This window comes from Rissa tridactyla, chromosome 12 (genome assembly GCF_028500815.1).
Source record: "Rissa tridactyla isolate bRisTri1 chromosome 12, bRisTri1.patW.cur.20221130, whole genome shotgun sequence".
Taxonomy (NCBI): Eukaryota; Metazoa; Chordata; class Aves; order Charadriiformes; family Laridae; genus Rissa; species Rissa tridactyla.
The window spans coordinates 6,467,182-6,478,112 of record NC_071477.1 but is presented as its reverse complement, the minus strand read 5'-3'; the positions used below and the strand labels follow the sequence as shown (position 1 = coordinate 6,478,112).

At 56.2% G+C, this 10,931-nt stretch overlaps 1 long non-coding RNA gene across 2 annotated transcripts; it reads left to right on the top strand.

Moving 5' to 3' along the window:
* Positions 1-3,237: 3,237 nt before the first annotated feature.
* Positions 3,238-4,998, top strand: LOC128916806 (uncharacterized). 2 transcript variants are annotated; one of them, XR_008469053.1, is made up of 3 exons: positions 3,238-3,410; positions 3,533-3,592; positions 4,191-4,998. It is a non-coding gene; the product is annotated as an uncharacterized LOC128916806 (long non-coding RNA). The 2 variants fall into 2 exon arrangements; XR_008469052.1 differs by lacking the exon at positions 3,238-3,410 and having other exon boundaries at positions 3,418-3,592.
* Positions 4,999-10,931: the final 5,933 nt, after the last annotated feature.

Below are 10,931 nucleotides of genomic sequence, written 5' to 3'. Positions count from 1 at the left end.
AAGTGTTTTTCCTAAATGGAATCCATCCAAAAGTGAGTGGTCTGCCAAAGTCCTGTCCCGGTTAAGGGATCGGGCAGGCAGCGGTGAGGCTCTGGCAGGTGCTCGCTCCCCTGCGCCTCCTTTGCTTTACTCGGCCACGTTGGACTTTTCCTTCATCAAGTTGCTTTAAAAATTTGGTTCTCAGATTTTGACCATTAAAAACTGTGAATATCAGCTTTTAAAAGTAAATAAAAATACTCTCTTTGAATGTACTAGTTATCTAGTTCATCTCTGTAAAGGTTACAGCAGAGCTGGTGCCAGGAAGTCCCCGCCTCTTTGGCACTGGTGTATATTGCTGTTTGGAAGGTGACGATGAACAGCATCACCTAAAGCCATCCTGGGGAAGCAGGATGGACGCTGAGGCAGTTCAGCACTGTGTCTGATCAACTGCGGAACTTAAAGGCACAGAGTGGGCACGTCTAACATCATCAGTAGGTCTCAGAGTAAACAGCCCATCTCAATGAATGGAAACAGCTCATTCCTCCCTTGCTCATGTTGCGTGAGAATGCAGATCCTGGTGGGGCTCTTCGTCCTGCCCAGGGTTTTGCTTACAACCATGCGGGTGACATTTATTTCCTTTTTAAGTAATTAGTTTCTGGATACGGCTGTGGGGCTGCCAAAGGAGTAAGAGCCGAGCGCCGCATCCAGCCCAGCCCTGGCGAGGAGCACAGCCTGGCCCGGGAAACCTGCCTTTGAAGTACTATCGGGGCTGGAGATTATTCAGCAATTCTTTTCTCTCCCTGTCATGAGTCTTTCTGAGGAGGAGGAGGGAGGGGAGGATTTTGGAGGCGGGTGAGGGTGCCGGGAGCGTCGTGGTGCCCGTCCCCAGGCAGGGCTCCCGCACTGCTGAACATTGGCTTTTGTCTTCGCCGAGGACCTGTGTCTCCCCAGGTCAATGGGAAGACTGAGGCCTCCAAAGATTAATTTGTCATTGAAAAAAAACCCAAGCAAACCGTGTCTGGTGCATTTTAAAGTTAAAAGAGTGATGATTTTCCATTTAGCTGACTCTAATTTCCTGAAAGGTGGCCAAAGCTGCTGGGAAGCGAGGGGGCAGGCGGCGCTGAGCAGCCTCCTTTGCCCGGCACCCGGCCCACCACTGCTGAACGCCATTCCTGCATCCCGCGCACTTTTGCTCCGGGCTCATTTTGGAGAAACAACCACATCAAAACAACAGCCCGACCTGCCGCCTTCCTGTTTGCGAAAACCCAACTGTCAAATCGTGGCCGGGCAGGATAACAATGATAATAATAACAAGCTGTCTGGCTTCCCGGGTGGAAGTGGGGGTGCGATGGCAGGTGGCGAGGGAAGCCTACGCCCCCCCCCCCGGCCCCGACAAGGAGCCCAGCGCTTCCTTGGCCCGCTGTCAGGCTGGGAAAGGGGGAAGAGTCCGATGGGTCGCTGTGTGAGAGGGACAAGAGTGGAATGCAGCTGGGGGGACTGTGGAGGGTGTGGGATGGCAGGCGGTGGCTGCGTGGCTGCGTGCCTCCTGACTGGTCAGGGTAGCACAGGACGAGTGCTTAAATCACCTTGCAATTCCTTAAAAGCATGATATTTGTTTGTTTGTTTGTTTGCACACATTGCTTGATGGAGCATCCTCTTTGACCTGCACCGCGTGCCTTTCGTTGTCCTGGGACGAAGCGAGCTCGCTGCAGACGGGAGCCGGGGGTGGGCACGGGTTGGGGAGTCACGGTGCCACTGCAAGAGCTGCGGCGTGGCACTGTGCGGCCGCAGGCACGCAGGGAGGAGCGGCGAGGGCTGGATGGTTTTGGCAGGGCAGCCCCCTGCACGGCACGGGCTGCGGGCGTGGGAACGGCCATGGGGTCCGGACCTTGCCCTGGGCACATCACCTGGTCCAGGCCCTCTCCCGGCAGCTGTGCCCACACGCCCAGTCATTTGCATCACAAATTCAAATCTTTTTCATAGGAAACCATCAGAGCGGGGCTGTCAGGGCAAGCTTCGGCTTGTGTGGGCTGGGGCACGTGCAGCCCCTCTTGCGCTCACGGGGAGCCATCACCACAAATACCAGTGCCGGGGCTCGGCCATGGCCCGGACGAGCCCAGCGGACGCCGGCATTGCCTTCCCCCTGCCAGCCCGCAGCAGCACCAGAGAGCCAGCCCCACGTCCCAGCTGCCGGCGGAGCTTCGTGGCTGGTGCCAGGCCCTCCCCAGCTGCCCGCCGCGGGAAGGGGATGGCTGGGGTGGGATTGCTGCCCTTTCCAGCCACTGCCTTGCCCCGGGGTGTCCCCTGTCGTGGGGGCACAGCCGAGGGCTCTGCTGCCAGCAGCTGCCCAAACCTGCTCGTGATAAGGGGCAGGGGGACACCGAGCCCACGTCTCTGCAGCGCTCACCCCCACGTTATCTGGCCGAGACACTTGGGGAGCCCCGGGGGCTGCCATGGAGGTCCCGGGCTCTGCGGTGGCACCCCCAGCTGGTGGCCGTCCCCGGGAGGGAGGGCTGGGGGCACTGGGGACGCTGCCAGCTCCCGCAGCCCGGCTCCCGCAGCTCGTGAGTCCCAGCGCCAAAACTTTACGGCTGAGAGAGAAAGGCCGAGCACAGGATTTATTTGCATAGTAACTGGGCTGCTGTTGGCACTTACCCTTTAAAATAAAGTTCACAGCAAAATGTTTTTACCCCCTCACATACAGGGAATGCTAACAGCATCCCTTTTTTTTTTTTCTTTTCTCTTCTGGCTGAAACTTGTTTTTCCCTCCTTTGTGCCTCTCTGAATCCTGCCAGCGTAGAGATTCCCTTGTTCAGAGAGAAAAAAAGAGAGGGGAGGGGGGAAAAAGGAAAAAAGAAAAAACTTAAGCCTGGGATTAAAAACCATCACTAAAATAGTTTGAATAACAAAGTCAACTGACTCGCCGGGAGCCCAGTGAATGCCTGTCACGTATCGCCCTTCGGCCAGGGGCACGGTCATGTGTTTCACTAGATAGTTCCTGGAAAAGCTTCTGCTCAGCCTGATACACCCGCGGCTGCTGATACCGCTGCGCCCGCGCCGGCCCCGCTCGCCCAGAGGACTGCGGAAAACTTCCCAAACTTATAGAAGGGGGGAGGGCAACAAGTAAATCTCCCTTGGGTGCTAGAGACATCGGGTCCTCTGGTGACCTTCTCCAGCCCCAGGGGTCTCGGCACCCCGGGCCAGCAGCCCCCTCTGCCCTTATTGATGTCTTTAGCAATGGGATTTATGGAGGGTTTTTTTTTTTTTTTTTTCCCCCCACCACTAATTTTTGCATCGTTTTTAGCTACATAAATAATCAAAAAAGTGGGACCTTGCAGGAGATAAAAGCAGAGGGTTTGTAAATTGCCCCCCCCCCCAGGCAGAGCTGCCTCACCATGTCAGACGCAGCCTGTCCGCTGGGACCTGACATGGTGAGGCAACCCAATGTGTTACCGGGGGTGGGGTGGGGTGGGGGTGGGGGGGTGTGCGTGTGTGATTTGTTACCTAAAAATGAAAGCCAAATATGTCGGGTTTATCCTTTTGCTGACACCAGCATCACAAACCTGGAAGCACAGAGGTGTGACGAGGCCCAGCGAGAGGGACGATGGCTCAGGTAAGGCCACGCTGTGCAGCAGTTGGGGGTTGGACTAGAGGATCTCCAGACGTCCCTTCCAACCCTCCCATTCTGTGAGGGCGATTAAAGGCTCAGATTTATTAGCTGTGTGCCCGTGCTCGGGAGGCTGATGGTGGTGATGGAGCAGTTGGAGATGGAGAAGTTGGTGATGAAAAGTTCAGAGATGGAGACACCAGGGATGGAAAGATCAGACACTGTTGGTCTGAAAGTGCTGCGATATTTTAGGGTGAAACTGGGCACAAAAGGCCCAGCCCCGGTGAACCGGACCGTGGTGGGTACAAGCTGTACCTGGCCTCAGCCGCGGGCCGGGGGCCGGGCTGGGACGTGGGCAGTGCCAGCGTGGCACGGTGTTTGGGTGTTTGCCTGCAGGGGGACTCCGGGCAGCGCTGCCCATCAGCACAGGGCTCACGCCTGCCTCTAAAGAGCCCTCAACACGTGTGGAAGAGTATATTTATTTGTATATACATATATTTAAACATATATAATTACATGCTGCTATGTTTAAACACACGTATGTCGGTTATATATAAAAATACATATGCATATACACGAAGTATTTTTTCCTTCTCCCCCACAGGCGCCTTTGAGCTGCTTGCTGCAGTCACACGCCATGAGCTGCACATTTACCGGAGGAGTGATGGTGCCCCGTTATCCCCGTTATAGACCACGTTGCCTCCCTCCGTGCGGGGAGCTGGCTCCTGGAGCCAGGAATGAGGGGGGCTGCACCCCCATCACACACCCCGTCCACCCAACTAGCACCGACCAGCAGGGAGGGGAGACACTATTAAAAACTGCACCTGGACGCCATTGGTATTAGTGGTGCCTTATTTAAGGGTGTTTTGCATCTTCTTTCAAGAGCCGCCATAATCAGCTTTAAATAGAAATGAGATAAAGAAGCACAAGGTGAAATAATCTAAAGAACTGACATGTGAGAGGAGCTCAACTCCCACTTTCGGCAGCGGCTCGGGCAGCCCGATCATTAAGTCCTATTGAATTGATGAGCCCCGAAGTCCCAGGAGATGATTTTTTTAAAAGCATTTACCCACGTGAAGCCGGAGAGCGTGGCCTTTTGTAAATCAGCCAGGACCACATCTTGGTTTGAAAACAGCCCTAAGCATCTCATTACATGTTTAACACTCCAAAGATCTTTTAAAAAAAATCAGCCTAAGCACGCTTGAGCGGTTCCCGTTTAATCTCTGCCTCTCAGTAAACACCGGGGGGGGTGTGTGTGTGTGTGTGTGTGTGTCACTGTGCACACACGGGTCCCCCCAGCCGCTGGCCTGCTGCGGCAGCTGGGTGTGTGTCCGTGAGCTGCTGACACGCCGGCGCGGTAAGCAAAGCTTTGCGAAATGAAAGTGAAATGAAATAAATAAATCCTACCATGAGTCTCCTGTGAGCCGGCTTTAAAATTAGCAGGGTTTAGACATAAACATGGTAGAATGAACCCTCAGGGGAAGAAAAAAAGTCCTCCAAAACCCACATCCGATCCCTTTCCAAAGGCTACTCATTGTTTCGTGCCATTTTAGGAAGATAAACTAATTTGGTTTCCTTTTTCCAATGAATTTTATATGCATAAAAATATGTATACTATATTTTTATATTATCTAAATATAGATAGATTATGGATTTATAAAAATATATATCTCTATATTTCTATATTATCTACATATAGAAATATGTATTTTTAGAAATCCATCTCTAAATCTATGAATTTATAACATATATGACTATATTTATATAACATATAACTCTGAGTAGAAACATATATGTACGAACATGTGTGTATGAACAAACACCTATTTTCTATCAATATCTGTGTGTATTCATATGTGCGTGTGAAAGACTACATACAAATGCCTTGTTTTTCATAAATCCTGACTGCTGAAGATGCCAGATGCAGTTTAGGTTAGGTGTTAATTTAAAATGAGGAGCCTAACATAGCAGCAATATAATATAACCGATTTAATGGAGGTAGGACCGGCTTTCGGGTGCTGAGGCATTTCAGCCCGTGACGCAGCTCTCACCGCCCAGCTCCTGCCCACCGTGTGCTGCGGCTTTGTCCCTTCGCTGGGTCCCCGTTTGCTGAGCCCACGCCAGAGCACCCCGAGGGCTGCAAGAGGCTTTGCAGGAGCCCCGTCGTTCGTTGCCGCCCCAGCCCAGCCCTGCAGCTAAATTTGGGACCGTGTTGTCAATTTACTTAGGGCTGGAAATGCCATCTCTGTCTCAGTCAGACGCAGCCATCGCCGGCATGGATGCAGCCGGTGGGGTGGGTTTGCCGGGGGGCCGGGCAGGTCTCAGCCCTAGAGCTGTGCCCCAGCATCGCTGGGATGAGCATGAGCTGGTCCAGGTCAAAACCATGCCCTGGGCTGTGCTCACATTTCAGCAGGCTGGAAAAAAAAATAGCAAAAAAATAACGTGCTGGAACAAGAACCATGGCTGGGAGACGGGCATGCACGGTCCGGGGTCATCCTTGGCTCCTGCTGGGGGGAGCCCTGGGCTGAGCAGCACCCGGTGGCGTCCCCCAGCCTCTTGCCACCGCTGCCATACCATGCTCAGGCACTTTGCCCATGGGTGTCTGTCTGTATTCCCGAATGCTGTCTTCAATCAGCCGACCATGAGCACTTCAGCCTCAGTCTGCTGGGTCCAGAATACAGATATTTTGGGCATCTGCAATCTGGGCGAAAGCTTCAGTCCTGCCAGCAGCTCTGCACCGGCTTGAATGGAAAAAAATAATATAAATATCCCACTGGGTTGGGTAAATGCTGCCAGGCTGCCCTGGCCGGGCACTGCCAGCCGCCTGCCCTGGCTCCTCTCCCCAGGGGCAGGGGACCAGCCCCAGCCCCAGCCCCAGAGCAGCTCTGCAGCTGCCCAGCAGAGACACAGCCTGCAGAGAAAAGAATAAATTGAATCCAAATGTTTGTACCATTGGCACTGTCCGGGTCATGTGCCTAGTAAAGTTGAAGAATGCATGACTATTTTCTTGTAGCTGCTGTCTAAGCTGCCAGAAATGGCTGCTGTGCAGAGCATCCCGGTGTGGCGTGGGAGGAGGCTGGAGGGGCTGAGACCTGCTGGGACGGACGGACAGATGGATGGATGGATGGATGGATGGATGGATGGATGGATGGATGGATGGATGGCTGCACACAGGAGCTGGGTCCAGGTTCAGAGACTGGACTGAGTGCCTTGTGCACAGGCAGTGGGTTCGGGGGCAGGTATGGGGGGGTTTCTGTGCAAGGGAGGCCCTGCCAGATTGTCGGCACAGTGGGGACCTGGATTTCCCTCTCACCCTCTTACATGCACAGGCACACAAGTGTTTCCTCTTCCCATCCCCCCCAGGCACGGTGGTCTCCATAGGTGAACGGCGCTGAGCTCCAGCACGTCGGTTGCGCAGCCCCGGCTCCCGCGGGCGTCTGCGATGCGTCCTGGTTGCTATAGGTTTCTGTGCTGAGAGGCTTTAAAAAAAAAAACCAAACCACCACCCCACCCCAACGCAACCGAGCGCAGCCCGAGCCTGCTGCCCGAGAGCGTCACAGCGCGACGGTTACAACGGGCTTACTCATTTCTCCGGTGAGTAAGAGCGAAAGAGGAGCCCCACGGGCGCGGGGCCGGTGGCTGATAAGGAGCAGCTCCCTAATCTCCAGCCCCAGCAGCGGCGAGGGCGAGGGGTGATAATTTGCAGAACCCCGGGCTCGCGCCCCTGCGGGGGGTGGTGCTGCCGGGCTGAGTGTTTGCAGAGTTTCCCTCACCTCGGGGGTGGGTCCCCCAGCATCCCTGCAGCGTCTCCCCACAACCTGGCACCTCCTCACCCTTCCCCAGGAGCCAGCGGGAGCTGGGGGTGGTGGCAACCACAGGGCAGGCCCGCTGGCCCACTCATCTGGCCTCTGCACTTGATGCCCTGTGCTCCCTGGGCCACAACCATGGGGAAAAGTGGCTACAGTAGGCAGCAGCTTTCATCTGATAAATCTCCCTGTTGAGGACCATCCAAAGTTTAGAAACTGGAGGCAGGAAAGGTCCCAGCCAAGGTCCGACCTTGGTTGCCGTGTGGGCTGTGTGATGCTGGGAAGCCGGGAGCCCAACGAAGCCTGGCGCTCCCCTGATTGAGACCTGGGCTGGGATTTTGGCTCAGATACCTGTTGCTTTTTTTATCTGCCCCCTTGGAGCGCCGCCAAACGGGCCGGCTGGGTCAGGCCCGTTCCTGTTCATGCCCGTCTCCCGTGGCACGTGCTCACGGCTGCGCCGGCAGCACCCACCGCTGCCGCACCACCAGCAGCACCCACCGCCGCCGCGCCGCCGGCTGCCCTGCTCCCCATCGCCCGCCCCCAGCTCACTGGGGAAAAATCGCTCACCCCCTCACCAGCCCCTCCCCCAGTATGTGCCAAACTGCACACGATAAGCCCTGCTCCAAAGCGCATTTTTGTCAGAGGGCAGCAAGATAAAAAAAATCTTAAAATAGCTCAGTGTGACATTCGCCAGGGTCCGTGCCACCGCTCTTCCCACACGCCTCCGTCCCCCATCTTCCCTCCCCGGCTGCAGGCATGAACATTCCCCAGGGGAAGGCTTGGTTCCTAAAAACCAAAGCAGGACATGTGCAGAGCTGCTCCTGTCCCCGAGCATCGTGCTCTCTGGGTGACATGGCACCGAGCGCGATGTGGCACTGCCAGCGCTATGGAGCAAGACACTGTCGCTGCTTTTGGGGTGCCCCTGCTCCCGCGGCAGGGCCCCCGTCCCTGGCTTGCTGCTCTTGGCCATCTCTCCTTTGGCTCGGGCCAAATGCCGCTCGGCCAAGTCCCCAGCAAGGGAACAAAAGTGGAGAGCCCCAGCGCCGGGCCGGGGAGCTGGGGGAGGGCGCAGCTCCCTGCATGGCTCCTCTCCAGCGCTGGAAACCAACAGGGCATAAAAACTAAACATCCCCCTCGCTGCCTTCGCCGCCCCCTGTGCTCGGCGCTGCCCAGGGACACTGGGGGCTGCGTCGTGCCTCGCCGGGGCACACCGGCAGCGCTCTGAGGCTGGCTGCCATGGGGAAGACACTGAGGGAGCTGATGCCAGCATCCTCTCCTGGAAAGGCCAGCTCCAGCTCCAGCTCCCTCCTCGCAGGGTGATCCCGCTTCTTTAACCCCTCCGGCGCCAGCTGCCCGTGCCCCGGCCCTGGTCCCTGGGCTCTCGCAGAGCTGCCAAGCCAGTGTCATAAAAGGCTTCAGCCTTTCACAGCTTTTAGGCGCATCCTCCAGCTCTCCCTAATTTTGTGTTTAGTTTTGTGCAGCGATTAGCATGCCGTATTTAAAGGCACAGTTTCAATTCATATCTATCTTGTTCTTTCTTTTTTTTTTTTTTTTACATGGAAAACAAGATTAAAAATAGTCATTGGAGAAAACAAACATTGTAGTGCCCACACAGATTTTTTTCTAACAATTTCAAAAATGCCCATGAGAGCAACTGCTTTTAAGCAATGAAGAATTGCAGTGGACAATTTGCAGCGCAGACATGGCACTAAGGAACCGAAGCGTGTGCCACTGTCACCTTCAGTCTCAGCCGGTCACAGTTCGGCTTCAAGGATGGGCTGTCGTGGCACATTACGCTTATTCTGTTATTCATGATATTAATTAATTCTTTTATTCATGATATGACTAGTAAAAGCAGCTGAGCTCACTCCAGTTAGCTCATGGCCCCGGAATGAGCCTTTTTGCTCTCACTCCATGGTGCAGACGATGGTGGGGGGCTTTGCCCAGACCTCCCCCCTCTCCCATGCCCTCAGGATCCCCCGAGACGAGGTGGTGGCAGCAAGGCAGGGTGATGTGTGCGACTGGGAACCGCCAGCACGGCAGCTCACCCCCTGCCACACACACGGCACACGTGGCAGCCGCTGCCACACGGGACGGCCAAGTGCCTCCGGTTCCCCTGCGCGCCGGACAGAGTTGAGCCAAGCCAGGGATGAGGCCAGCCGGGAGCTCGCAGGGATGCCACACGCTCCGCCGGGATGCCGAGATGCAAGCTGGCGCTGGGCTGGGGAGCTGGCAGAGCCCGCACTGGCTTGAACTTGGCTGGCTGGGGGTTTTGGGGGGTGTTGAGGTTTGTGGAGGGTTTTCCCCAGTCTCCCTGGCCTCGCTCACCTCCCTCAGCAGCAGCAGCAAAGACACGGGTGTCTCCGGGCAGCTGCAAAGGCAGCGGCAGGAGTGTTTGGGACAGGGGAACACAGCCACGCAGGAATCGTTGGAAGTGACCCCGTATGATATGCTCCACATGGAAAAAGCAAGGTTCCCCCGCCAGTGGCCGGGTTGTGCCCAGCAGCCCCGTGGAATGGGGCTCTTTCACTACACCCACATCTGGCCACAGGGCTGCAGAACCAGCCGGACTCTTTGGGAGGGTGAATGGGTCTGTGGGGAAACCAAACCCCCTCCTTGCCCCCCACAGCCCCAGGCAGGGGAGGAGGCAGGCAGACATCACTGCAGGGAGAGGGATTTCTCCTGCTTCCCAGGTGGTGACCGACACGGCCAGTCATGGGCCCTGAAAGACTCGTGTTAATTCAGTTTTGCATCATCCCGGCGCCTTCTGCTGTGCTGGTATCCCCAAAATACAGGTCTGTCTCATGTCCCCCTGTGTTCCCCACGCAGCTGCCCCAGCTGGGGAGCAGCCAGTGGCTGCCCGAGTGCCAGCAAAAGCAATGGCCCCTCTGAAGCCCTTTTTTAAAAGCAGATTTGTCCCCAGTTTAACCAGCCCTTTGAACACTGCACATCAGAGCGCAGCTGCCCACCTGGCTTTCACGTGGTGTGGGGGCACAGGGATGCCGAAGCCAGGGGAGGACTTGGCTCAGGGCAGAAACTATTCTGGAGAGGTGCAATCTGTCTGGAAAAAAGGATTTTGCTGTGGCTCCCGCTGAGCAGAGTATGGGCAGTGCCGCTCCCTCGCCCGGCCACTGCTCCGGGAACACACAGCACGGCATCAGCCGCTCTCCCCACGGGAACAGCGTCCTGCAGCCCGCGTGGGAAAGGCTCCACTTTGTCCCCTCGACGCTATGTAAATACTGACGGGATTTTCTTAGCAGCGTGAAATGCACATCTGCTGATGCAAAGCCGCGGCTGGTGCCCCGGGCGGGAGCGGGCGGCCGGGAGAGCCCAGCGCAGGAAGCTTGCTGCCATGCACGGGTGGCTTTTCTGCACGAGCCAGGCTGCCAGCTTGAACTATTGGCCTGCAAGTGCTTCGTGCATCCAAAATAGCCCCCCCCTGCTCCCCTCCTTGCCCGGAGAGCCTGGGCTGAGCCCCAGCCCGCCCCTGCCCCCAGGTAGGCAGCGGGGCATCTCTGCTGGTCACCCAGGGACAGCCC